This window comes from Rana temporaria, chromosome 2 (assembly GCF_905171775.1).
Source record: "Rana temporaria chromosome 2, aRanTem1.1, whole genome shotgun sequence".
Classification (NCBI taxonomy): domain Eukaryota; kingdom Metazoa; phylum Chordata; class Amphibia; order Anura; family Ranidae; genus Rana; species Rana temporaria.
The window spans coordinates 148,857,903-148,882,880 of NC_053490.1; the positions used below are offsets into that span (position 1 = coordinate 148,857,903).

The window sequence follows — 24,978 nt, forward strand, 5'->3', positions numbered from 1 at the left end:
CGATGCAGTTTTTCGCGGCCAATTTGTCAGTAAATGGCTGGTGTTAGCACTTCAATCATCACAACACCATGGTTGATATGGTGTCAGGATGATTGAAGCACATTATTTTTATTATTATATTGTAATATAAAGTTAAATAGTTAAACTCATCATAATGCAGATTCTGCCACCAGATGCAGATTGCCACAGTGCCTGTCACCAGATTGCCACATGCCACCAGATGCAGATTGCCACAGTGCCTGTCACCAGATTGCCACATGCCACCAGATGCAGATTGACACAGTGCCTGTCACCAGATTGCCACATGCCACCAGATGCAGATTGCCACATGCCAACAGATGCAGATTGCCACATGCCACCAGATGCAGATTGCCACATGCCATCAGATGCAGATTGCCACATGCCATCAGATGCAGATTGCCACATGCCACCAGATGCAGATTGCCACATGCCACCAGATGCAGATTGCCACATGCCACCAGATGCAGATTGCCACATGCCACCAGATGCAGATTGCCACATGCCTCCAGATGCAGATTGCCACATGCCTCCAGATGCAGATTGCCACATGCCACAGTCCGCACATACTGACCCCCCTGCCACAGCTCACCTCTCGATCTCCCTGCCCTGGATGTCACAGCGCCGAGCGCTGCCGCTGCTGCCTGTCGCCTGGCTTCACTCACGGAGGGCGGGGGGCGCCGGGCTGACATCCCCCCTAATGTGTGGCATCCAGTGCAGAAAGCACCCTCGCCCCCCTCATGGTACGCTGGCCGGGCTGTGTGGGCGGAAGTGTGGCGGGGCTGTGTGGGCGGAAGAGCGGCGGGGCTGTGTGGGCGGAAGAGCGGCGGGGCTGTGTGGGCGGAAGAGCGGCGGGGCTGTGTGGGCGGAAGTGCTGCGGGGCTGTGTGGGCGGAAGTGCGGTGATGGCGGTGTGTTGTCATATTCTGCTCCCTATCGGCGATCTCTCTGCTCGTCCGCCACCGCCACACTGCATGCTTCGCGGCCCGCCAGTAAACAGGCTGCGGTAGTGGGCTGCGGACCGGGGGTTGGAGACCCCTGCAATAGAGCACCTTTGGGATGTGGTGGAATGAGAGATTTGCATCATGGATGTGTTGCTGATAAATCTACAGCAATTGCGTGTTACTTTTTATGTCAATGTGGACCAAAGTCTCTGAGGAATGTTTCCAACACCTTGCTAAATCTGTGCCATGAAGAATTAAAGCAGTTCTGAAGCCAACTGTTACCTAATAAAGACCCCAAGCTTGCATGTGACTTCCTTTATTTTGGGTACAGGTTGTACATGAGCCCACATTGTCCTTGCAATCCTGTTTTAGGTTAGACCACCAGTAGGATCACTGAATAATCTCTGATGTCTTATGGACCCTGAAATGGCTGGCAAGCTGGTGATCGTGGAAAATCTAAAAAAATAGAGCAATCCACTGCACAGCAAACACTCGTTCAGAGATGAACCGAAAACCGAGTATATTGGTCACAGCAGACCCAAGGTGTCAACTGATCGCTCACCATCTCCCCTCTGTTCCTTCCTGGGAATCCCATGACTAAGTCTTTTATGACGAAACATGTCGTGGCGTGGCTGTGCAGCAACCATCTGAAGTGAACGTGTGACGTATCTAGGAAGCAGAGATCCTGGAAGGAACAGAGGGAAGGTGGTGAGCGATCAGTTGACACCTTGGGTCTGCTGTGACCAATATACTCGGTTTTCGGTTCATCTCTGAACGAGTGTTTGCTGTGCAGTGTATTGCTCTATTTTTTGAGATTCGTGTGAGTGCTATATTTGAAGATTTAAGTGTGTTATTAAACTGATTTTATGGTATCATGCTATTTTGAGCACTTCTTTTATTTACATGCAGAGCTTTCTGGCAGTGAATTGGTTGGAACTGGGATTATCTGCTATACCTATCAGTGAGGTCTTTCTTTATCGTACATCACGGGACACAGAGCGGCATATTCATTACTATGTGGGTTATATGGAGTACCTTCAGGTGATGGACACTGGCAATCTCAAACAGGAAGTCCCCTCCCTATATAACCCCCTCCCATAGGAGGAGTACCTCAGTTTTTTCGCCAGTGTCTTAGGTGTTGGTCACGGAATAGCTTGCCTCCATATCCTTGGGATCAAGGCGGGCTAACCGGATCTGTCCAGAGTGCCTCAGTGCCGAAGTGGACAGTACCCGGGCCCCCAAATCCAGGGGGTTTTTGCCTATAATGCCCTCTCTGGAGGGCTGGACCCTGGGCCCAGGGCTCACAGCTTTTCTAAAGCCAAGAGTTCCCTGTTTGCCAGAGGTGCTGTATAGGTCCAGGACAGCGGTTCCTTTTAGGACCCCAGTGCCTGAAGGTCTACTACACTTCCCACGGAGATGGGAGAAGATTGGACTGTGTTTGTTACAAACGTCCTGCGGCATGGAGCAGGTAAGTGGGGAGCCTGCGGAACTTGGTTCGACTGCGAGCTTCCCAAGGGGGACCACAAGGGGGGGCAGCCTAAGTATGCTCTGCATGGGCACCAGGGTCACTATGTCCGTTAGTGGACAGGATGATTTGTTTTGTTCCTCCCCATTTTCTGGCCCCCTGTCCAAGCAATCTTCTTCTGGCTACCTGCTGTTCTGCTGGGTATACAGGGTCTAGGAAGAGACCCTTGGGCTAAGCAACTGATTCCTTAGAGTCTCTATTGCAGCCTACCTGTCCGGGGGATTCAAATTTGCCGCCCTGCAGCGCGTCCTTTCTCCCAGCTCTGTCGGCGTCTGGCGTCTCCATGTGTCTCTCTCTCCTCTCCCTGTCGCGCGCGCGCGGGCACGCAAGAAATAGACGAATTTCGCGCCATCGGGAGGAGGGGGAGGGCGGGAGCACGCAGGAAGAGGCGTGTCTCGCCTCTGTTAAGAGTGACAGGGTGCGCGCATAGATCAGTCTGAAGCTGATCTGGAGGAGAGAGGACACAGAGCGGCACTCCTGCGACCCCCGGTGGCAAGAAAGGGGTAGTACATCACAGGCTTGGCCTATTTTTTCTTATTAAGCCAAAATTCCCCTTTGTCAGCAGGTTGAAGGGCTGGGAAAAAAGATATTGGTGGGGCCGTAAAAAAAAAAAAAAAAAAAGTAAAATATAAATACTTCTAATTTAAAGGAACATAATAGCATATAAAAAAAAAAAAAAAAAAAAAAAATATTTTTTCCTTTATATTTGATTTCGGCCTCACCAGGGTTTTTGGACACTAGTAATCCTATTGCTCCCTAAACCTTTCAAAATTATTTCCTAGCTGCGTACAGTTAGTTGTTGCAGGCTAAGAACCTCGGTTTTGTACCATGGCACCCAAAGGCTCAGGATCAAGGGGGTCTAAAAATGTAAAAAAGCAAAAGGGTTCCCCCTCAGATTCTGAGCATACGAGTCAGGCTATGCCGGTACTCTCCCCACCTGACCCAGTTGTGGCCGCCTTGGTTGAGCCAATAGGGGGGTCTGGTGCAGCGGCTGGCCCAGATCCATCCAACCCTGTGTTCGTCACAGAGGAAAAGCTAGCTACCGCATTAAAAGGGCAAGAGAAAAGATTGGCAGCTATGCTCACTAAATCTTTTCCAGGCAAGAAGCGGGCTAGGTCCCCTTCGCCAAAATGTGTATCCTCGGATGCTGAACTGATTTCGCTGGAGGAATCAGAATTTCAGGAGGATCTATTGGACGAGAACCCAGAGGGTTCAGAAATTGAGGAATCTACTATTGAGGAACCATTCTCAGCCTCCCAAGCGGAGAGCCTGTGGGTCCAGTCTTTGACGGACATGGTACACTCAGCATTTAACCTGCCTTTACCGGAGCTCCGGAGTCCGGCAGTTTCCTCTTTGGGCTCCTTAAAGGCGCCCCTGAATAACGCAGTTTTTCCAGTCCATCCGTTATTAGAGGAGCTAATTTTCCAAGATTGGGTACGACCAGACAGAATTTTTTTGCCGCCTAAAAATTTTTCTGTTATCTACCCGTTAGAGGAGAAGTTTGCCAAAAGATGGGCGCTCCCAGCTGTGGATGCTGCCATCTCTTGTGTAAATAAATCACTAACTTGCCCGGTAGAAAACATTCAGATGTTTAAGGACCCGGTTGATAAACGGTTGGAAACTCTCTTAAAAGCTTCTTTTTCCACGGCAGGGGCAGTGGTACAGCCAGCGGTGGCTGCTATAGGAGTCTGTCAGGCTTTAAAGGATCAGACGAAACAGATGCTTAAGGACATCCCTGCCCAACAGGCAGAAGAGCTGTCCGATATACCCAGAGCTCTTTGCTTTGCGGTGGATGCTATAAAAGATTCCATTCAGCAGGCATCTCGCTTATCTCTATTTTTAGTGCATATGAGAAGGCTCTTATGGTTAAAGAACTGGGCGGCCGAGCCCCCATGCAAAAATCTTTTGGCAGGTTTCCCTTTCCATGGAGGTCGACTTTTCGGAGAAGATCTGGATAAATACATTCAGACTATCTCAAGTGGCAAGAGTACCCTTTTGCCAGTCAAGAAGAGATCTCGGGGTCCTACATTTAAGAGGCAACTTTCCCCTGTGCCAGGGCCCTCTAATGCCAGGCAGTATCGACGGCCTCCTGCGCGATCAAATTTTAAATCGCAGGGACAGGCCCCGGGAGGCAAAAAGCCTTGGTATCGCAAGCCAGCAAAGCCTGCCCCTAAGTCTGCCTTATGAAGAGATGCCCCCACCCACGAGGATAGGGGGAAGGCTTCGTTTTTTTTCAAAGATCTGGGAAGCCAACATCCCCGACAGATGGGTCCGATCTTCTGTGGCCACAGGCTACAGATTAGAGTTTCTAAAGTTTCCTCCTCCTCATTATCAGGAATCAAGAATTCCAAACGATCCAGCAAAGAGGTCCCCCTTTTTGGCGGCATTGGATCGTCTAATTTATCAAGGCGTGATAGTAGAAGTACCAGTCCTAGAACAAGGGCTAGGTTTCTACTCCAATCTATTTGTCGTGCCAAAGCCCAACGGCGAGGTCAGGCCAATTTTGGACCTAAAAAATTTAAACATTTATCTAAAGGTTCAGTCATTCCGGATGGAGTCTGTTCGGTCAGCTGCCGCCGTACTCCAGAAGGGCGATTTTTTGGCCTCCATAGACATAAAGGATGCTTACCTTCATATACCGATCTTTCAGCCACATCAGAGATTTTTACGTTTCTCAGTGGCTCAGCGTCACTTCCAATTTGTGGCGCTTCCTTTCGGGCTGGCTACGGCCCCCCGGGTGTTCACGAAGGTTCTAGCTCCAATATTAGCCAGTCTAAGAATCCAGGGCGTCACGGTCCTGGCATATTTGGATGACCTCTTGATCATAGACCACTCATCTCCTTGTTTGGAGCGAGCGGTTGCCCTCACGGTTCAGATCCTCGAGAGGTTCGGCTGGGTCATAAACCGAGAAAAATCAGTATTCCAACCCGCACAACAGTTGGATTATCTCGGCATGAGGTTAGACACAGCTCAGCAAAAGGTTTTTCTACCCCTGGTAAAATTCAGGGCTATCAAAGAATTGATTCAGCTGGTTCTGAGTAAAAGAGAACCAACTATTCGCCTATGTATGCGTTTACTAGGCAAGCTAGTGGCCACGTTCGAGGCGGTACCTTACGCTCAAAGCCACACTCGCATCCTACAGGCAGCCATTCTGGTAGCTTGGAGCAAGAAGGCGCAGGCCTTGGAGTTTCCGTTGCCTCTGTCAGCAAGAGTCCGGCAAAGTCTGTGTTGGTGGTTAAACCCTCAGAACCTGCTAAAGGGAAAATCTTTCAGTCCCATAACCTGGAAGATAGTAACCACAGATGCCAGCCTAACGGGCTGGGGAGCGGTCTTGGATGGTTGCACTCGCCAAGGTACTTGGGCACATGCGGAGAGGCAGTTGCCCATCAACATCTTGGAGCTCAGAGCTGCTCGGTTGGCCCTCGAGGCTTGGACATCCAAGTTACAGGGGTTCCCGGTGAGGATTCAGTCGGACAATGCCACGGCTGTAGCATATATAAATCACCAAGGGGGAACCAAAAGTCAATCAGCTCAGAGAGAGGTGAGCTCGATTTTCCTGTGGGCAGAGGCTCATGTGCCCTGCATATCGGCAATCTTCATTCCCGGGGTGGACAACGTGCAAGCGGACTTCTTGAGTCGTCAGTCTCTGTCGCCAGGGGAGTGGGCTCTGCACCCTAAAATTTTCCAGTTAATCTGCCAGAGGTGGGGAATGCCGGACGTGGACGTCATGGCATCAAGATTCAACAAAAAACTAGACAGGTTCATGTCCCGTACTCGGGACCCTATGGCCTGCGGAACCGATGCATTGGTTTGTCCTTGGCATCAGTTCAAACTGCTATATGCCTTTCCCCCGCTACAGTTGCTACCCCGCCTGTTACGCAGGATCAGGGTGGAGCACAAACCAGTCATCCTGGTAGCTCCAGCATGGCCCAGGAGGGCATGGTACTCACTAATCCTGAGGATGGCAGTGGGGGAACCTTGGGCACTTCCTCTACGGCCAGACCTACTCTCACAAGGCCCGATCCTACACCCTGCATTGCGGCGTCTAAATTTGACGGCCTGGCGGCTGAATCCCTGATTCTCAGTAGTAGAGGCCATTCTGGGCAGATAATCTCTACCCTGATCAGGTTTTGAAAAAAAAAAAAAAAAAAAAGCCGGTCTCCAGGGTGACTTGTTACAGGGTCCGGGAAGCCTAGGTAGGCTGGTATGTGTCGAAGGAATAGCTTGCCGCAAGTATGCCATTAATGAAGTGTTAAGTCTCTCCAGCTAGGAGTGGTGGACTCCCACTCGCGGTTGAGACCTTCTTTCAGAGGGTCTGGCGCATTAATCCTCCGGGCATGTCACCACTTGCCGTGGGACTTGGATCTAGTTCGGTCAACTCTGCAGGAACAACCTTTTGAGTCGTTGGCTGAAATTACTGTGATTTGGCTATCAAGGAAGCTGGGATTTCTGGCTGCCATAGTTTAGCCAAAGAAAACAGAAATAGCAGCCTTATCCTATAAGGAGCTATATCTTAAATTTTCTCACAAGGACGAGGTGGTCCTCCATCCTCATCCTCCCTTTCTACCGAAGGTTATATCCAGTTCTTTCCTAACCAGGATTTGGTACTATCATCCTTCTCCGAAACCTACTTCCAGAAGGAAGGGTTGCTACATACCTTGGGTATGGTCACGGCCATAAAGGCCTATTTTAGAGCTACAGAGAAGTTCCGGGAAACAGATGTGTTGTTCATTTTTGCCAGATGAGCCAAGAAGGGGCAGACAGCTGCAAAGGCCATCTTCTCATGAGAGAGGAAGCTATTATTTACTCAGGCCTACAGCTTGGAAAGACTGCCTCTTCCATTGCCAGTAAGGGCTCTTTTTACCAGAGCCATGGGCGCCTCCTTGGACAGCACACCATCAGTTCCCTATGGCTCAAGTATGCAAGGCGGCAACCTGGTTTTGAGTCCACAAGTGTTCTAAAATCAGACCGGTTGGACGTAAGAAGGAATACTGATACAGCCTTTTTGGCAAGAACTGCTGCAGGCTGCATTTTTAAGACCCTCAGAATCGGGGGCACCCTTGAGTTAAAAAATTTAATTTTTATTTCTCGACTAAGTTGGATTTATTATTATTATTTGAGTTATCTCAGAAGTAAATCCTTGGGAAGATGTCTCCCTCCCCTCATTAAAGCATTGCTTTGGGACATCCCACATAGTAATGAATATGCCGCTCTGTGTCCCGTGATGTACGATAAAGAAAAAGGGATTTTTAAATACAGCTTACCTGTAAAATCCTTTTCTTGGAGTACATCACGGGACACAGAGCTCCCACCCCTCTTATGGGGACCATTTTGGGAGGCATACTGCTTGCTACAAAACTGAGGTACTCCTCCTATGGGAGGGGGTTATATAGGGAGGGGACTTCCTGTTTGAGATTGCCAGTGTCCATCACCTGAAGGTACTCCATATAACCCACATAGTAATGAATATGCCGCTCTGTGTCCCGTGATGTACTCCAAGAAAAGGATTTTACAGGTAAGCTGTATTTAAAAATCCCTTTTTTTGTACACGTTTACACGCCGAACACGAGAGTGTAAGGCAATTTGAGTTGGTGAGTTTTGCATCTGAGGGGAGAGGATTCACTGACACCGGGTGTGGTGGAAGATTGGAAACTATTATCATTATTTTTTCACAAACCTACTTGATGTGTTATATGGACTCATATTTAAAGACATTTATATATATATTTTTTAAATTTGTGCACATATACACTTTTGTCACATGGTGATGTTTATGGACATTAGCATTATTTTTGAATACCTGTGAAAACGAATATTTCATCTTACATTGTTTACAGCGCTGCTTATATTTTATTACACTCATTTTAGGGTTTTAGAATATGTTTTTCACAGTTTGATTTTTTTAAAGTATCTGCTTCACTCTTTTGCCAATTTGATTAACACTATATGTTCAAAAGCGCAAAGGTGGGAACACAGAAAGGGCGGATTTATCTTTGTTACCATTATTTACAATTTATTTCACTGCTTAACACATACAGTACTTTAATTTCTGTGCATTATTTGTAAATGTAATTTGATACCCTTAAAGATTTAAAAATATATATCTGCCGAGTTTAGGATGTATGTTTATTTTTGAGGCATTTTGGATGTAAAATGTATTTTGCCACAGAAACGCATACTTTTTGAAGTGTTAAAGGTTAGCATGTTTATAAGAGTTATATAAGAAGTAAATTGAATGTATGGCTGCCAATTGCCACTGCACTCACTGTTACCATGGAAACCAGAAATAGCTACCAATATATGCCTGACAATTAAGATTTATAATGCGCATTTTCATATGGTAAGATATTAAATAACTAATAATGAAATACTACTAGATCAACATAAATGTACCATGCATGCAGTTAAAATTATTACATAATTGAAATACCCAGACAGTGTGGCAACCAAGATCTTTAGAGTGGAGTTCCACCCACGTTTTCAACTCCTCAGCATCCCTCACTAAACTGTGCACTGTAAACGAATTGAATATTTTTTTTTCTCAGCACCTACTGTATATCTGTATCTGTATTAATTTTTCACTTCCTCCTCCCTGGCTGCGGCCCATCGCATCATTTCCTGTTTGCAATGTCTCCTTGGAGATGTGTGTCATCAATCCCAGGAGGCAATGCGCATTGCTGGGCTTTTGTTGCCATGGCTCCAGATGCAGATTGCCACATGCCACCAGATGCAGATTGCCACATGCCACCAGATGCAGATTGCCACATGCCACAGTCCGCACATACTGACCTTCCTGCCACAGCTCACCTCTCGATCTCCCTGCCCTGGATATCTTATACACAGTGATGGGCGGTGGGGGAGGTGGCTGGAGCATCTCGGCTTTGATTACAGAGCCCAGGGGAGAGCAGAGCCACACCAAACTATGAGGGGGCAAATTTGATGAGAGCAATAGGATGGGGCAGGTTTAATGGTGGCAGTTTTGATGGGGTGGTTTTTGATGGGGCAGTTTTTGATGGGGCAATAGGATGGGGCAGTATTGATGGTGGCAGCATGATGGGGAAATTTTGATGGTGCAGTTTTGATAGGGGCAATATGATGGGGCAGCAACTGGAAAAGGTAATTACTTCTTAAACAATGCTAATTGTAAATGACATCCCTCTTTCTGTGCAGATGATAGGGATATATGTCTATATTATCTCTGCACAGAAACAAGATATATATCATTTACAATTGGCATCTTTTAAAAAAAGAATTGGCTTTTGCAGGAGCTTTTTGTATTTCTATATTTATAATCTTTATAAAAGTAGATAAACTTCCTAGTTCCTGGAGGGGGAGGAGAGGTTTCCATAGCTAAGGGGTGACAACTTCCTCTGACACTGCTGGAAATCTGACCTACAACCCATTACACAGCTCATGCGGCTCTGAGCATGCGTGAGATCTGGAGGTGCACACTGGGTAACCAGCCTGCATGGAATACAGGAAGAGATACAGTCTGGCTTTAGATGCCCACACATGAGATGGCCGCGGCCTGCTGGGACTTACAAAAGTAAGAAATCAGTGGTGCAAAAAACAAAACTGACCTTAGTTTACAGCATACCTTTATTAGAATACATTAAGCATGAGGATTATAAGGGTATTTTTATCTAAAAAGTAAAATTTCGGCCCCAACACCGCTTTAATCACAAGCAGAACTTTAGCAGACTTGGATGCATTGCACATTGTAATAACAACACTATAACAAATTTTCCACAGAGCCAATATATGTGTATGACAATTACATGTCATAATTGTCTTTTTTCAATTTTTTTGGGCATTACCTGTAAACAGCAGAAATCAGTGTACAAAAAAGAAAATGCTCACAAAACCCACTGTATACTGTCTATTGTATAAAGATATCCAAATATAATTATTAGAATGCAGTGCATTCCTCTTGGTGAAAGTTTGCATGAGGAAAAGCCATTATGTGCAACATCATTTAGCTCAAAAGGGGAATAAAGTAAGTGTAAATGATCCTTACTTCTGTGCCTACTTTCCACCTGTGAGTTGTACCACAACTCTGTGGCTGGTTTGTACACAAACCTTTGTCTTGCTACTTGTACAGCAACAGGGTAATGGCATTCTGTTTCTAAATTTTAAACTGGAAGATCAGCGATATAAGCCCTAGGACATAAGTGACACTTGCAAGGTGCTGCTATTTAGTGGGAATGCTCAATAGCATTCCCAGTATTGTTATTCGTTTTGTATTATTCTTAATTTTAATTTTATTAGTGGGAATGCTCAATAGCATTCTCAGTATTGTTATTCATTTTTTTTTCATTTTTTTTTATTTATGTCAGAGGAAACGGTCCACATGGACCATAGTACAAACAATACAGCAAATCATAACGTATAATCAAAACAATCACCTGGGTAAGGTTCTCCTGAGAAAGTGGTGGGGCATCCATACCCCCGGTGTGCCATACAGGCAGACCGTGATCTCCCGGGACCGGTCCCTCCTTCTTTTTTTTTTACAACTAAAGGTGGTAGCATAAAGAGGTGAGAAAACCAAAGATAACAGGCAACATAGCCCAGCATTAGCAAGAAGACCGGGGGGGACGGGGGCAGGGGGGTTATGGCACAGGGAAAGGGGAGGGGAGGAGATTGTGTGGAGAGAGCGACCCACGGACATGGGTCAGTTCATAATGCTTACTGGAAACCAGCATCTTCCAAAGAGTACGGCGGGGATCTAGTCCGGAGTAAGTGCAGGGGGTTGAGGAGCGGCCGTATCTGGTCCAGCTCCTCCCCTCAGTAGTTGCCCTTCGCTGGAATACTTAAAGAGATTCCAATGTTGCCAGGTCTTTTTAAACTGTTCTTGTCTGTTTTGGCTGGTTAGGACCAAGTCCTCCAATCTACTCACCTCGTCCACCCGCTTAATCCATGAGGCAACGGTCGGCTGGCTCAGGGTCTTCCATAGAATTGGGATACAAGCCTTCGCTGCATCCAGCAGGTGGCGCACAACCGAAGTCTTGTAAATGCGGGCTGGTGTGTCATTAGCGTGCAGAAGGAAGTAGGCCGGATCATATGGGACAGTACGGTCTGTGAATTGTTGCGTTATCCTGTGGACCTCCCTCCAGAAACTCTGAAGTCGGGGGCAGGACCAGAAGATGTGTAGAATAGTGCCCCTATCTGTCCGGCATCGCCAGCAAAGGTCTGTCGTCGCCGGGAAAAACTTATGCAACAGGTTTGGCGTTCTATACCAGCGCGCAAGGAGCTTGTAATTCGTCTCCTGAAACTTGGTGCAGAGGGAGGACTTGTGCGTGAACCTAAGTATGTTCTGTCTTTGGGCAGCGGAAAAGTGGCAATTCAGGTCTCTCTCCCACCTAAGGAGGGACGGGAGCTGAAAACTCCCAGGCGGGGCAATAAGCATGCCGTAAGTTAAGGATAGCGTGTGTGGCAGCGTCCCCCTCTCCTCACAAAGCCCCTCAAACTCCGACAGGGTCTGGTCTACGTCTCCAGGAGGAGGCAGGCTGGTCAGGAAGTTGTTTAGCAGCAGTGCTCTCTCTCATGAAATCCAGACGGTACATGCCTCCCGGATCCGAAAGCTCCGCCAGCGTTCGCCATCTACCTCCAATGCTGAAATGGGAGGCCTGATACATACCCGCCTCCCTCAGGATACGGAAGGGCCTGTCAATCAGGCCCGGCCCAAACCGAGGGTCTCCCAATATAGGTCTCAGTAGTGAGCCACGGGACGAGAGGGAAGAACGCTTCAGCAGGCGTGCACAAATCTTGATCGTGTTACCCATCAGTGGGTGACTCCTAAGGCCAGGTGCGAGGGACATTAGGCACCAAGGGGACCGCACTCTGCGACTGTTCGAATTGAGGCCACAGCTTGGTGTCAGAATGGCGACAATCTAATAATCTACTAAGGTGTGCTGCATGATAGTAGGTTTGGATGTCAGGCATAGCCAGGCCTCCAAATGTCTTTGGCAGTGTGAGTGTCTTCTTGTGTATGCAAGTTTTTTTTCCCTGCCCAGAGGAATTTAATAAAAGTAGCCTGTGTTTGTTTGAAAAAACTTACTGGAATATGGATCGGAAGGGCCTGCAGGAGGTAAAGGAACTTGGGGAGAATAGACATCTTAAGGATGCTGCAGCGTCCAAACCATGAATAGAGACCACCGGTCCACTGCTCCAGCAATGCCCGTACTGCCTTCAGGAGGGGAGGGAAGTTGAGTTTAAAGAGGCGTGAGATGGTCGTTGGTATAAAGGTGCCTAGGTGTTTTAATGCCGTGTCCGTCCACTTAAAGTGAAAACGCGTCTTAAGGTTTGCCAGCGTTATTCATTTTTTATTAGTGGGAATGCTCAATAGCATTCCCAGTATTGTTGTTCGTTTTTTATTATTTTTATTAACTTTAATTTTATTCCGTACGTTTTTTGGCTCTGCGTAACTTCTGCATGCTTTCAGCTATTAAAGGGGTTGTAAAGGAACATTTGTTTTTCATAATAAGCATCCTTTACCTACAGACATTCCTCTTTTCACTTCCTCATTGTTCGTTTTTGCTCAAAAGTTGCTCTATTTCTTCTCTGTTCTGTTCACTTCCTGCTTGTCTGATTGTTACTCACCACTGTGAAGGGAGGCTTTACTGCGGTGGTCAGTGACGTGCTCGCCCCCTCCTGGGAACTACATCTGTGCGGCAGGACGCTCTCTGCATGTTAGAGACTTCAAGGAGGTGTGAATTACTGGGCGTGCCGCAATGCATACTGAGAAATGTAGTTCTTAGATGAACGAGCGCCACAAACCAGGAAGTGAATGAGAGAACAGAAACTAGAATGCCGGAGGTGATATAGAGATGAAGGAATTTAATAGGTATTTACTTGTTTTTTTTTAACAGAATCATTACACTATTCTGTCTGTCTACCTTGCAGACATTAATTTTAGGCAAAACAATATTTTCCTTTACAACTCCTTTAAGACCATTCAACTTTTAAAATGTTCAGCTCTTTCAGCTAATGATGGGACTTCTTCAACTTTTTTTTTACTATTTATACTTTTTAAAATATTAAGCTTTTAGACACTTTTTTTAACATTGAAGTCAATGAGAGCATGCTTCAAATCCTTAAAACATTCTCTTGCTACAAAAAGTTTCAGCTCCTTCATACTTTCACCTACAGACACCAAACAAACGTTAAAATGTTCACAAAATATTCAGCTATCCGGCTATATCTTTTCAGTTTGATATCTTTTACAGTTTTTGTGAAAAAGCTGTTTAAGTTTAGTGATTTTTTTCATTAAATTTTATCGATTAACCACTTCCCTACCGAGTCATAGTAAAATGACGTTGGCGGGAACCTTTCGTCCTTCAGACTGGACGTCATATGACATCCTTGCTTTTCCGGCCGCTAGGGGGCGCGCACGCGCGCCCCTGCCGCGTTGCTCGGGACCCGGTGCCTGGCAGCCGCAATGTCCTCCGGCACCTGCGATTGCCCGCAATCACGGCAGGACCATGGATCTGTGTGTGTAAACACACAGATCCATGTCCTGTCAGCGGTGAGGAGACTGATGTGTGTTCCCAGTACAGAGAAACACACATCAATCTCCTCCCCTTGTGAGTCTCCCTAACAGTTAGAACACACATTAGGGAACATATTTAACCCCTTCAGCGCCCCCTAGTGTTAACCCCTTCCCTGCCAGTCACATTTACACAGTTATCAGTGCAGTTTTATAGCACTAATCGCTGTGTAAATGTGAATGGTCCCAAAAATGTGTCAGAAGTGTCCGATATGTCCGCCGCAATGTCACGGTCACAATAAAAATCGCAGATTGCCGCCATTGCTAGTAAAAAAAATTAAAAAAATAAAAATGCCATAATTCTATTCCCTATTTTGTAGACGCTAGAACTTTTGCGCAAACCGATCAAATACGCTTATTTCTATTATTTTTTTTTTTTTTTTTACCAAAAATATGTAGAAGAATACATATCGGTCTAAACTGAGGGGAAAAAAAAGTAAAACAAATTAAAAAATTGTCGCTCGTCTTTTGTTTATAGCGCAAAAATAAAAACCGCAGAGGTGATCAAATACCACCAAAAGAAAGCTCTATTTGTGGGGAAAAAGGGCGTCAATTTTGTTTGCACGACCACACAATTCTTATTCAAAGTGCGACAGCGCTGAAAACAAAAAATTTGGTCTGGGCAGGAAGGGGGTGAACATGCCCTGTATGGAAGTGGTTAAACAGAGTGTCTATGGCTGGTTAGAGTGGGTGATGTCATCGCTACAGCACAAAGCTTTAAAAAAATGATCTTTATAGAGAAGGAACAAATTGCTGTCACGCCCACAAGATCTACTTGTCATACACAATTTATACATCAAAACGTAGGTATTTTTGTCTAGTTTCAGGCAATGTGCTCAGTTTTGTGATACGCCTTTTACTTTTGGCTGGTTGAGCTTCCAAATGACAAGAGTCCACACTTTCTTCCATTGACTGTCATGTATAAAATTCTTCAGATTTCCCAGTGAAATGCAGAGACCTTCTTTTTTAAATCGCTGACATGCCCACATTTTTAAGTTTATCAACGGTGTCTGACGGTGAAGTCGCTGTTTTGATAGCATGTACTGTTGTGGATTTATTAAGGCTTATTTGAAGGGTTCTCTCACTCATTAAGGTGTGGGGATTAAAGGGGTTGTAAAGGTATTTTTTTTCCCTAAATAGCTTTCTTTACCTCAGTGCAGTCCTCCTTCACTTACCTCATCCTTCCATTTTGCTTTTAAATGTCCTTATTTCTTCTGAGAAATCCTCACTTCCTGTTTTTCTGTCTGTAACTACACACAGTAATGCGAGGCTTTCTCCCTGGTGTGGAGAAAGCCTCTTGAGGGGGGAGGGGTGAGCAGGCAAGTCAGGACACTCTCTACTTTGCAGATAGAGAAAGGAGCTATGTGTTATCCTGACACTCCTGCAGGAAATGCATTTTCTAGTTCTTAATTTTATTATTCCATACGTTTTTTGGCTCTGCGTAACTTCTGCATACTTTCAGCTATTAAGACCATTCAACTTTTAAAGTGTTCAGCTCTTTCAGCTAACGATGGGACTTTTTTTCTACTATTTATATTTTTTTAAATATTAAGCTTTAAAACACACTTTTTTTAACATTGAAGTTAATGAGAGCATGCTTCAAATCCTTAAAATCTTCTCCGCTACCAAAAGTTATAGCTACTTCATACTTTCAGCTACAGACACCAAACAAACGTCAAAATATTCAGCTATCCGGCTATATCTTTTCAGTTTGATATCTTTTACAGTTTTTGTGAAAAACCTGTTTAACCACTTAAGGACCGGACCAATATGCTGCTACATGACCCAAGGGGTTTTTACAATTCGGCACTGCGTCGCTTTAACAGACAATTGCGCGGTCGTGCGACGTGGCTCCCAAACTAAATTGGCGTCCTTTTTTCCCCACAAATAGAGCTTTCTTTTGGTGGTATTTGATCACCTCTGCGGTTTTTATTTTTTGCGCTATAAACAAAAATAGAGCGACAATTTTGAAAAAAATGCAATGTTTTTTACTTTTTGCTATAATAAATATCCCCCAAAAACATATATAATTTTTTTTTTTCCTCAGTTTAGGCCGATACATATTTTTTCACCTATTTTTGGTAAAAAAAATCGCAATAAGCGTTTATCGATTGGTTTGCGCAAAATTTATAGCGTTTACAAAATAGGGGATAGTTTTATTGCATTTTTATTAATTTTATTTTTTTACTACTAATGGCGGCGATCAGCGATTTTTTTCGTGACTGCGACATTATGGCGGACACTTCGGACAATTTTGACACATTTTTGGGACCATTGTCATTTTCACAGCAAAAAATGCATTTAAATTGCATTGTTTATTGTGAAAATGACAGTTGCAGTTTGGGAGTTAAACACAGGGGGCGCTGTAGGATTTAGTGTTCACCTAGTGTGTGTTTACAACTGTAGGGGGGTGTGGCTGTAGGACTGACGTCATCGATCGAGTCTCCCTATAAAAGGGATGACTCGATCGATGCAGCGCCACAGTGAAGCACGGGTAAGCCGTGTTTACATACGGCTCTCCCCGTTCTTCAGCTCCGGGGAGCGATCGCGACGGAAGGGGCTATTAACGAATAGCCGCGCCGTCGTCCCGGATCGCTCCCCAAGGGAATCCGACCGCCGCATGTAGAGGGGGGGGGGGGTCCCGATCGGACCCCCGACCCGCGAAAAGGCAGGGACGTACAGGTACGCCAATGTGCCTGTACGTGCCGCTCTGCCGACGTATATCTACATGCGGCGGTCAGGAAGCGGTTAAGTTTAGTGATCTTTTCAGGAAATGTTATCGATTAAACAGAGTGTCTATGGGGCCAAGTGGATGATGTCATCGCTACAGCACAGAGCTTTAAAACAATTTAATTTGTTCCTTCTCTATAAACTGCTCTCACGCCCACAAGATCTACTTGTCATACACAATTTATACATCAAATTGTAGGTATTTTTGTGCTCAGTTTTGTGATGCGCCTTTTACTTTTGGCTGAGTTCTACACTTTCTTCCATTGACTGTCCTGAATAAAATTCTTCAGATTTTTCAGCGAAACGCACAAACGTATTTTTTAAATCGCTGACATGCCCACATTTTTAAGTTTTTCAACATCAATTGTATACCGATACGTTCACAAAGGCCGTGTGTCTCTAGCGGTGAAGTCGCTGTTTCGATGGCATGTACTGTTGTGGATTTATTAAGGCTTGTTTGAAGGGTTCTCAAAATCATTAGGTGTGGGGATTAATGATCAAAGAGAGGCTTTATAAGTACTGAAGGAACACTGCTTGTATGTCCTAAAGATAGTGTAGTGGTTATGGTGAATGGCTTTGGTGTGGGCTTAGCAATTCAGCTGTTCAGCATTCCCACACATTTCTGCAGGAAATGCATTTTCTAGTTAGATTTGTTAGTTTGCTACTATCAAAAGTCATAGTTATAGCAGGATCTGCAGCCTCAAAATCTAGCTCTACTGTAAAGCCTCATGCACACTGGTTTATTCTAAACGCTGTTTCTCCTGACAGGAAAAAATCTGCATTAAAAACTCACCTGAGCTGCGCTTTTTCAAACCAGTTTAGGCGAGTTTAGCAGCTTTTGCTGTCTGGGTGTTCTATATCATTAGCCATAATTTTCTGTTTTTTCTAACCATTGAAATAGATAAACACTAAAGTGTTAAATGCGCCTAGCGTTTAGGCACGTTTTGCATCGCATTGTTTTGTAGTTCGAATTTCCTCTCCTGAATGCGATTTTAGGGCGTTTAGAAAACATCCTCTGAACTCCCCTGCTATTTAACTGTATGCTGTATGTGTGCATAGACACATAGGATCACATTGAGGGGGGTTCAGGGTTAGAAAAAAAAAATGCCAAAACCCACAAAAACAGCAGTGTGCATAAGGCCTAATGAGAAAACAACAGTGATGACAGCTGTCATGTAGCTCGACGATTAACATTTCCTGTCACTGAAATGGTAGCGAAAACGAATGCTCCTATAATGGAGATAAGTTCCTAATGCTAATTAAATATAGAACTACTTGAATTCTACTAAAGAGAAGCTATTTGAACCCATTGCTCAACGGGTTTATTTTTAGAGCATCTTCGATACAGGAATGGCAGACAAGCACTGTACCTGTATATGACAGGCAGGATGCAATTTAAAAAAAGGTGTGCAGTTCAGATAAGGGAACAAAGTAGTCACAGCGCTGTGTGAAGGAAAGTTGTTGATGCTACTGTTGTCATCAAATTTCTTTCACTCTTTCAAACTGCAATTTTGTATTTTATTTTAAATCAAAGCAAATCTTCCAGTGAATTTTTATAGTGTAACTTTAATACATCTGTATTGGCTTAAGTCATTTTACTAGGAAAGTCGTGTTCATTAAGTCAGGGCTCGACAAATCCCGGGCGCCAGGTCGCCATGGCGACTAGAAATAGGGTCCTGGCGACTTGAATTGGAAGGGGGCAAAAAAAAAAAAAAAACATTTATTTTTTTTATTTTTTTTGAGCTGGGGCCATCTGGTGGTGAGCCGTTGGTATTACATGTTATTACCACCAGATGTGAGCTGGCGCCATCTGGTGGTGGCCGTTGGTATTACAAGTTAAACATTACAAGTTAAACAGCAATTCTAATGTTGTTTTTCACTATTTTCACTGCCATCTTCTTCCCTCTAATTAGAACCCCCAAACATTATATATATTTTTTATCCTAACACCCTAGAGAATAAAAGGGCGATCGTTGCAATACTTTCTGTCACGCCGTATTTGCGCAGTGGTCTTACAAGCGCACTTTTTTTGTGAAAAAATTACACTTTTTTTCATTAAAAAATAAGACACCAGTAAAGTTATCCCCATTTTTTTTTATATTATGAAAGATAATGTTACTCCGAGTAAATTCATACCCAACATGTCACGCTTCAAAATTGCGTCCGCTCGTGGAATGCCGACAAACTTTTACCCTTTAAAATCTTCATAGGCGACGTTTAAAAAAAATCTACAGGTTGCATGTTTTGAGTTACAGAGGAGGTCTAGGGCTAGAATTATTGCTCTCGCTCTACCAATCGCAGCGATACCTCACGTGTGGTTTGAACACCGTTTACATATGCGGGCGCTGCTCACGTATGTGTTCGCTTCTGCGCGCAAGCTCGTCGGGACGGGGCGCGTTTTCTGGCTCCTAACTTTTTTACCTGGCTCCTAGATTCCAAGCAAATTTGTCAACCCCTGCATTAAGTGAATCTGCACTGTGCGGCAGATGATCCTTTGGGATACTCAGCAAGATTTATATGTGTCAGATCCCAGGTTACTGTCTGCCTGACGAAGAAATTATTTTCAATTTTATTACTATTTTTGTTGAGGGTAAGAGAGGGTTTTCTAGTAGGTCTATAGCATTTAAGAATATTTCAATGTTATTTTATAGTAATTTCACATCAATGCCAATATAAACCCATGTGAAATAACTAAAAGTGGAAAAATAAAAATCAAACAATTTATTACTATTAAAATTAATGGCAAGATTTACTCTAGACTTTGTCCTTGTGACTGTTGTCACTGGCACAGATCCTGAAGGGGCAGTCCAAAATTGTATAACTCTCTGGAGTAGGAGTAGAGTGAAAATCACCCAGTGGCCACACCTATTCTATTGACAACTGCCAGACGTGGTATTTTGTCTATAACTTCAGAATTTTACCAGTTGTGTCTCTAGAGCAGAAAAATTCAGAGGTTCTTTGTTTATAGAAGGGTTACATCACAGAATTCCCTTACTGTAGAGTCAACAGAGTTAACATTAACAATGTTTTATAATATGCAGTTAGAAATGACAAGGTCATTAGACAGTACGTTATAGCATCTTAAAGTGGTTGTAAAGGTAGAGCAGCAGCCCCCCCCCCAATACTTACCTGAGCCCCATCTCTATCCAGTGATGTCCACGAGTGAATCGCCGTCCGGGACTCTCCCTCCTGATTGACTGAGACACAGCGGCGGCACCATTGGTTCCCGCTGCTGTCCATCAAACTCATCCAATCAGGAAAGAGAGGGGCGGGGCCAAACCATGGCTCCATGTCTAAATAGATACACAGCTTTTGGTCCGTGCGCTGCGGATACAAGCTTTTGCAGCATTTAATAACTGTTTTCACATGGAATTCTTTTATTGCTTTCTAGATGTAGGGGTTACATGGCGGAGTACTGCAACCAAATTGCCGGATAGGGAAAAGCCAGTTTGTTGTATGATCTTTAGAACGGGTCACCAGAAGGACTGCAGGGCAGGGCATTTCCAGAATATATGTAAGAAGGTACTGATGTGTGTACCGCAGAGCCAGCACACCGCAACCTGTTTTGGGAAATGTTTGGCCAAAGTTGCTGATGTTCTGTACCATCTGGTCATGATCTTGTAAAAAATCTCTAGATATTTAATGCAGATTGAGGCCTTATAAGCAAAGACTATAAATCTATCATTCTGATTTCCTGAAAATGTGACGCACACATCACGCATCTATTTCTGAATGAATCCAGGGTCTCCCAGGTGGCAAGCACTCATTAAACCTCAATACAGGAAGCACAATGTGCAATGCCTTTAGGCCCGTAGATATGCAGGTCAGAGGGCGCAAGATAGCTAACAAATTGTCATGGTATGGGAGGTGAGTGTATGGAATGAGACAATTGGAGTTGACCCCCACCGCAAGCATTGCAGAAAGGGATGAGAGGTTACACCATGTGGCGTGGGTAAGGAAGTCCCATGCCCTGAGGAAACCTTTTTCTGTCCATATTTGAAAAGGTTTTATCTGTCTGCCCAGAGGTCAGAGATGATGGGAATCTCTGGCGGTTGGTCAAAGTGAAGTATCTACTAATTTCAGGTAGTGTGGGACCAATTAATGGGTGTTTCTGTTGTAAAGTCTTAACTTTCTGTCCAGCCCATGGGAGATCTGACAATGGTATAGGTGACAATCCTGTAAAATCAGAAGGAAGTTTAATCTGCATATCATAGTAAGATCAGCCAGTAGGTATGTATCACGGTATTCAGAGGTTAGTGATCTCGTCAAAAAGGACAATTGGGGCGTAAGTTTCCTAGCATAGATTCTGTTATGGATACATTTATGGTCTCAGATTTTCGTAATGTTAACCTTGAGATTTGATGAAGATCCACATTTCTGCAATTCCCGCAAAAGGGATGGTAGTGAAATAATAGGATTTGTAATGTAGAAAAGCAGGTCATCCACATAAGTGGCAACATTTAGATGGCAACCATGGGCTCTATTGCCATGTACCTGTATATGCTCAGGTACAAAATCTTAATAGTTACCATTACAAATATTGAAAGTGGCTTAGTCTGTATTGATTTGAGGGTGAAGAGTATACTGCCTTGATCCATAGACACATAAAGGCCCTATACATAAGAATACACTTTGCATTAAGGACCAGTCAACACGATCGAAAGCTTTTTCTGCATCTGTAGACAACAGAAGTAGAAAGGAGGGTGTGCTTTTAGCTCTAGGAATTATATTTTATAATTTTTTTATTAATTTTTAATAATTTATCCCTTGCTTCCCTAGTAGGGATAAAGCTTACTTGATCAGGGGAAATAATCGGTTGAAGGATGGGGTTAAGCTGGTTAGCTTAATTTGTTTTAAATTTTTTTAAGTAGTAAAAAAATTGTCCTGTAACTAGCACAGAGTAGGGGGTCCTTATCTGGTTTCGGAATTACAGAGATTTGTGCCTTAGTCACATCCAGGGGTATGGTGTGGCCCTTCAAGATAGCACTAAACGACTCTAAGGCCTCGTACACACCACAAGACATGTCCGATGAAAAGGGTCCGCGGACCGTTTTCATCGGACATGTCCGCTCGGAGATTTCGGTCTGATGGCTGTACACACCATCAAACCGAAATCCCCGCGGACAGAGAACGTGGTGACGTAGACGACACAGACGTTCTCTATCGCGCGAGTTCAATGCTTCCACGCATGCGTCGAATCAATTCGACGCATGCGCGGGATTTCGGTCCGCTGGTTAGACGTACTAACCAGCGGACATGTCCGACGGACAGCTCTCCAGCAGACAAGTTTCTTAGCATGCTCAGAAACTTTTGTCCGCTGGATATCTGTCCGCTAGCCTGTACACACTATCGGATCTGTCCTCTGAAACTGGTCCGCGGACCAGTTTCCGCGGACATGTCCGGTCGTGTGTACGAGGCCTAAGAAAAAGGGAAAGAGCTATGGTAAAAATAACTTTTAATAGGGCACCCGAAGGCATTGGGCCTGGGGGCTTTACCACTCTGGGTTCAAGATGGGGCAAAAATCAATTCCTCCGAAGTGATGGATTTGGCTAAGGATTCCTGCTCTTCCGTAGTAAGGGTAGGCAGGGCTGCAGCTGTCAGGTAAAAAATTATATCATCTAGTTTACAGGCTGGTAGAGAATCCAGAATTTGTGGGTTTAAGTTGTACCGGTCTGTAAAATAAGACTGTAAGATTGCAGTGATATCTGTAGTTATATGCACTTTGGTACCTGCGACAGAGAAAATTGATTGTATGCATCAGACCATGAAGAGTTGGTGCATGTGAAAAGATTTCTTGAGGGGACTTCTAGCAGCTCTGGACGTCTGAGAGAGAAACTGCCTGTTGTGTCCTTGAATGGATCCAGAGTGGGGTTGAAGTCACCTCCTGGCACAAGTGTCCCCTCTGTGAATCCTTCCAGTCTTGTTAGCTGGGAGTCCAGGAATGAAAGCTGATCAACATCGGTAATTATACATTTTCCAGAGTGAATGTATGTTGCATAATGCAACCCTTCAGGAACTGTAATCTACCTCCCATACCAGTATCAGAGGCAATGAATTGCCAGGGGAATGAACTGGACAATAAAATACTTTGGGTTTCGATACCTGTGAGGGGCTGTGACAACAATATGACATAAGGATCTTATTTAAACCCCAATTCCAAAAAAGTTGTGTAAAATATACCGTACATTAAAACTCAATGGCAGCAATAAGTCTCAAAATAGTTGGGACAAGGCCATGTTTACCATGGTGTGGCATTTCCTCTTCTTTTAGCAACACTCGGTAAACATCTGGGAACTGAGGAGACCAGTTGCTGGAGAGAGGAATGTCCCATTCTTGCCTGATATACAGTAGTATTCTAAATGCTGTTGTGTTGGTGCAGTATGCGGTTTAACATTGTCCTTCTGAAATATGCAAGGCCTTCCCTGAAATGTCTGGATGGGAGCATATATCGCTCTAAAACCTGGATATATCTTTCAGTATTGATGGTGCTTTGACAGATGTGCAAGCTGCCCATTCCATACACACCAATGCACCCCCCATACCAACAGAAATGCAGGCTTTTGAACTGAATGCTGATAAGCTGGAATGTCCTCTCCTCTTCACTCCAGAGGTTGTGGTGCCCATGGTTGTCAAAAAGGATGCCAAATTTCGATTTGCATGACCACAGAACAGTTTTCCACTTTGAAGGCCATTTTAAATTAGTCCAGAGAAGATGGCAGCATTTTTGGATCATGCTCAGATGTGGATTTGTCTTTGCATGGTAGAGCTTTACCTTGCAATTTTGGATGGCACACTGAACTGTGTTCACGGGCAGTCATGCCTAAAGATCACATTCGAAATTTTCCCTTGCGCACAGATATTTCTCCAGATTCTCAGAATCTTTTGACAATATTATGTACTGTAGATGATGATATATTTAAATTCTGCAATTTTATGTTGAGGAATATTATTCTGAAATTGACAATTTTTAGACACAGCTTTTCACAGATTTGTGCACCTCTGTCTATCTTTACTTCTGAGGCACACTGACTCTCTAATGCCACGTACACACGGTCGTTTTTTTGGCATGAAATAAAATGACATTTTTAAAAACGTCATTTAAAATGATCGTGTGTGGGCTTCACATCGTTTTCCGTCTTCTGAAAAACGACAAAAAAAAATTCGAACATGCTTCAATTTTTTATGTCGTTTTTGAAAATGTCGTTTTTTGTGTTGTAAAAAATGATCGTATGTGGGCTAAAACGATGTTTTAAACCCACGCATGCTCAGAAGCAAGTTATGAGACGGGAGCGCTCATTCTGGTAAAACTACCGTTCAGAATGGAGTAAGAACATTCATCACGCTGTAACAGACAAAAAAGCGCGAATCGTCTTTTGCTAACAAGGAATCAGCTAAAAGCAGCCCAAAGGCGAATAGAACTTCCCCTTTCGAGTTCCGTCGTACGTGTTGTACGTCACCACGCTTTGTTCATCATTTTTCCAAAACGATGGTGTGTGGGCAACATCGTTTTTTATGATAAAGTTGGAAAAACTTCGTTTTTTTTCATGATGAAAAACTTATTTTTCTTTCATGAGAAAAAGTGATCGTGTGTGCGGGGCATATGATGCTATTTATCATGCTACTGACCTGTTGCCAATTCACCTGGTAAGTTGCCAAATGTTTTTTCAGTTCTTCCTTTTTAGTACCATTTATTTTGACACCTTTTTGTTGCCCTTTCCCAACTTTTTTGAGACGTGTTGCTGCCATCAATTTCAAAATTACTTTTTTTTTCTTCTTAGAATGGTGCATTTCCTCAGTTTAAAATATGGGTTTACAAGATTTGCAAATCATTGCATTCTGTTTTATGTAGATTATACACAGCACCCCATCTTTTTTTATAATTGGGGTTGTACATGAAAATCTCAGCCTATTTTAAAGGCACATTATCTTTGCGTTTCTGCAACAAATTCAAAGTAACATGCTAAAAAGTAAGTATTGAAGCATTTATTACCACTTTGCAATAATACTAGTAGATTGGTTACCACACTTCACCTGAAGGTTTTCAGGATTGTATTGTAATGCTGCAATTGTGCCATAATCTGATAGGGCACATGTTAGAAAATGTAACAGAAAATCATCTTCAAAAACTAGTCTTGCTTTCAAATAATACTGGAATTTTGTAAATGATCTTTCTTCTTCCCATTGTTGTTTTATTTATGTATTGAGGTAAATTATTGC

The 24,978-nt window shown here is 44.0% G+C and overlaps 1 protein-coding gene across 1 annotated transcript in view; it reads left to right on the forward strand.

Annotated features, from left to right (window-relative positions):
- VWA8 (von Willebrand factor A domain containing 8) overlaps positions 1-24,978 on the forward strand; it is a 486,197-nt gene that overhangs the window by 89,052 nt on the left and 372,167 nt on the right. The gene's annotated exons all lie outside the window — the stretch shown is intronic.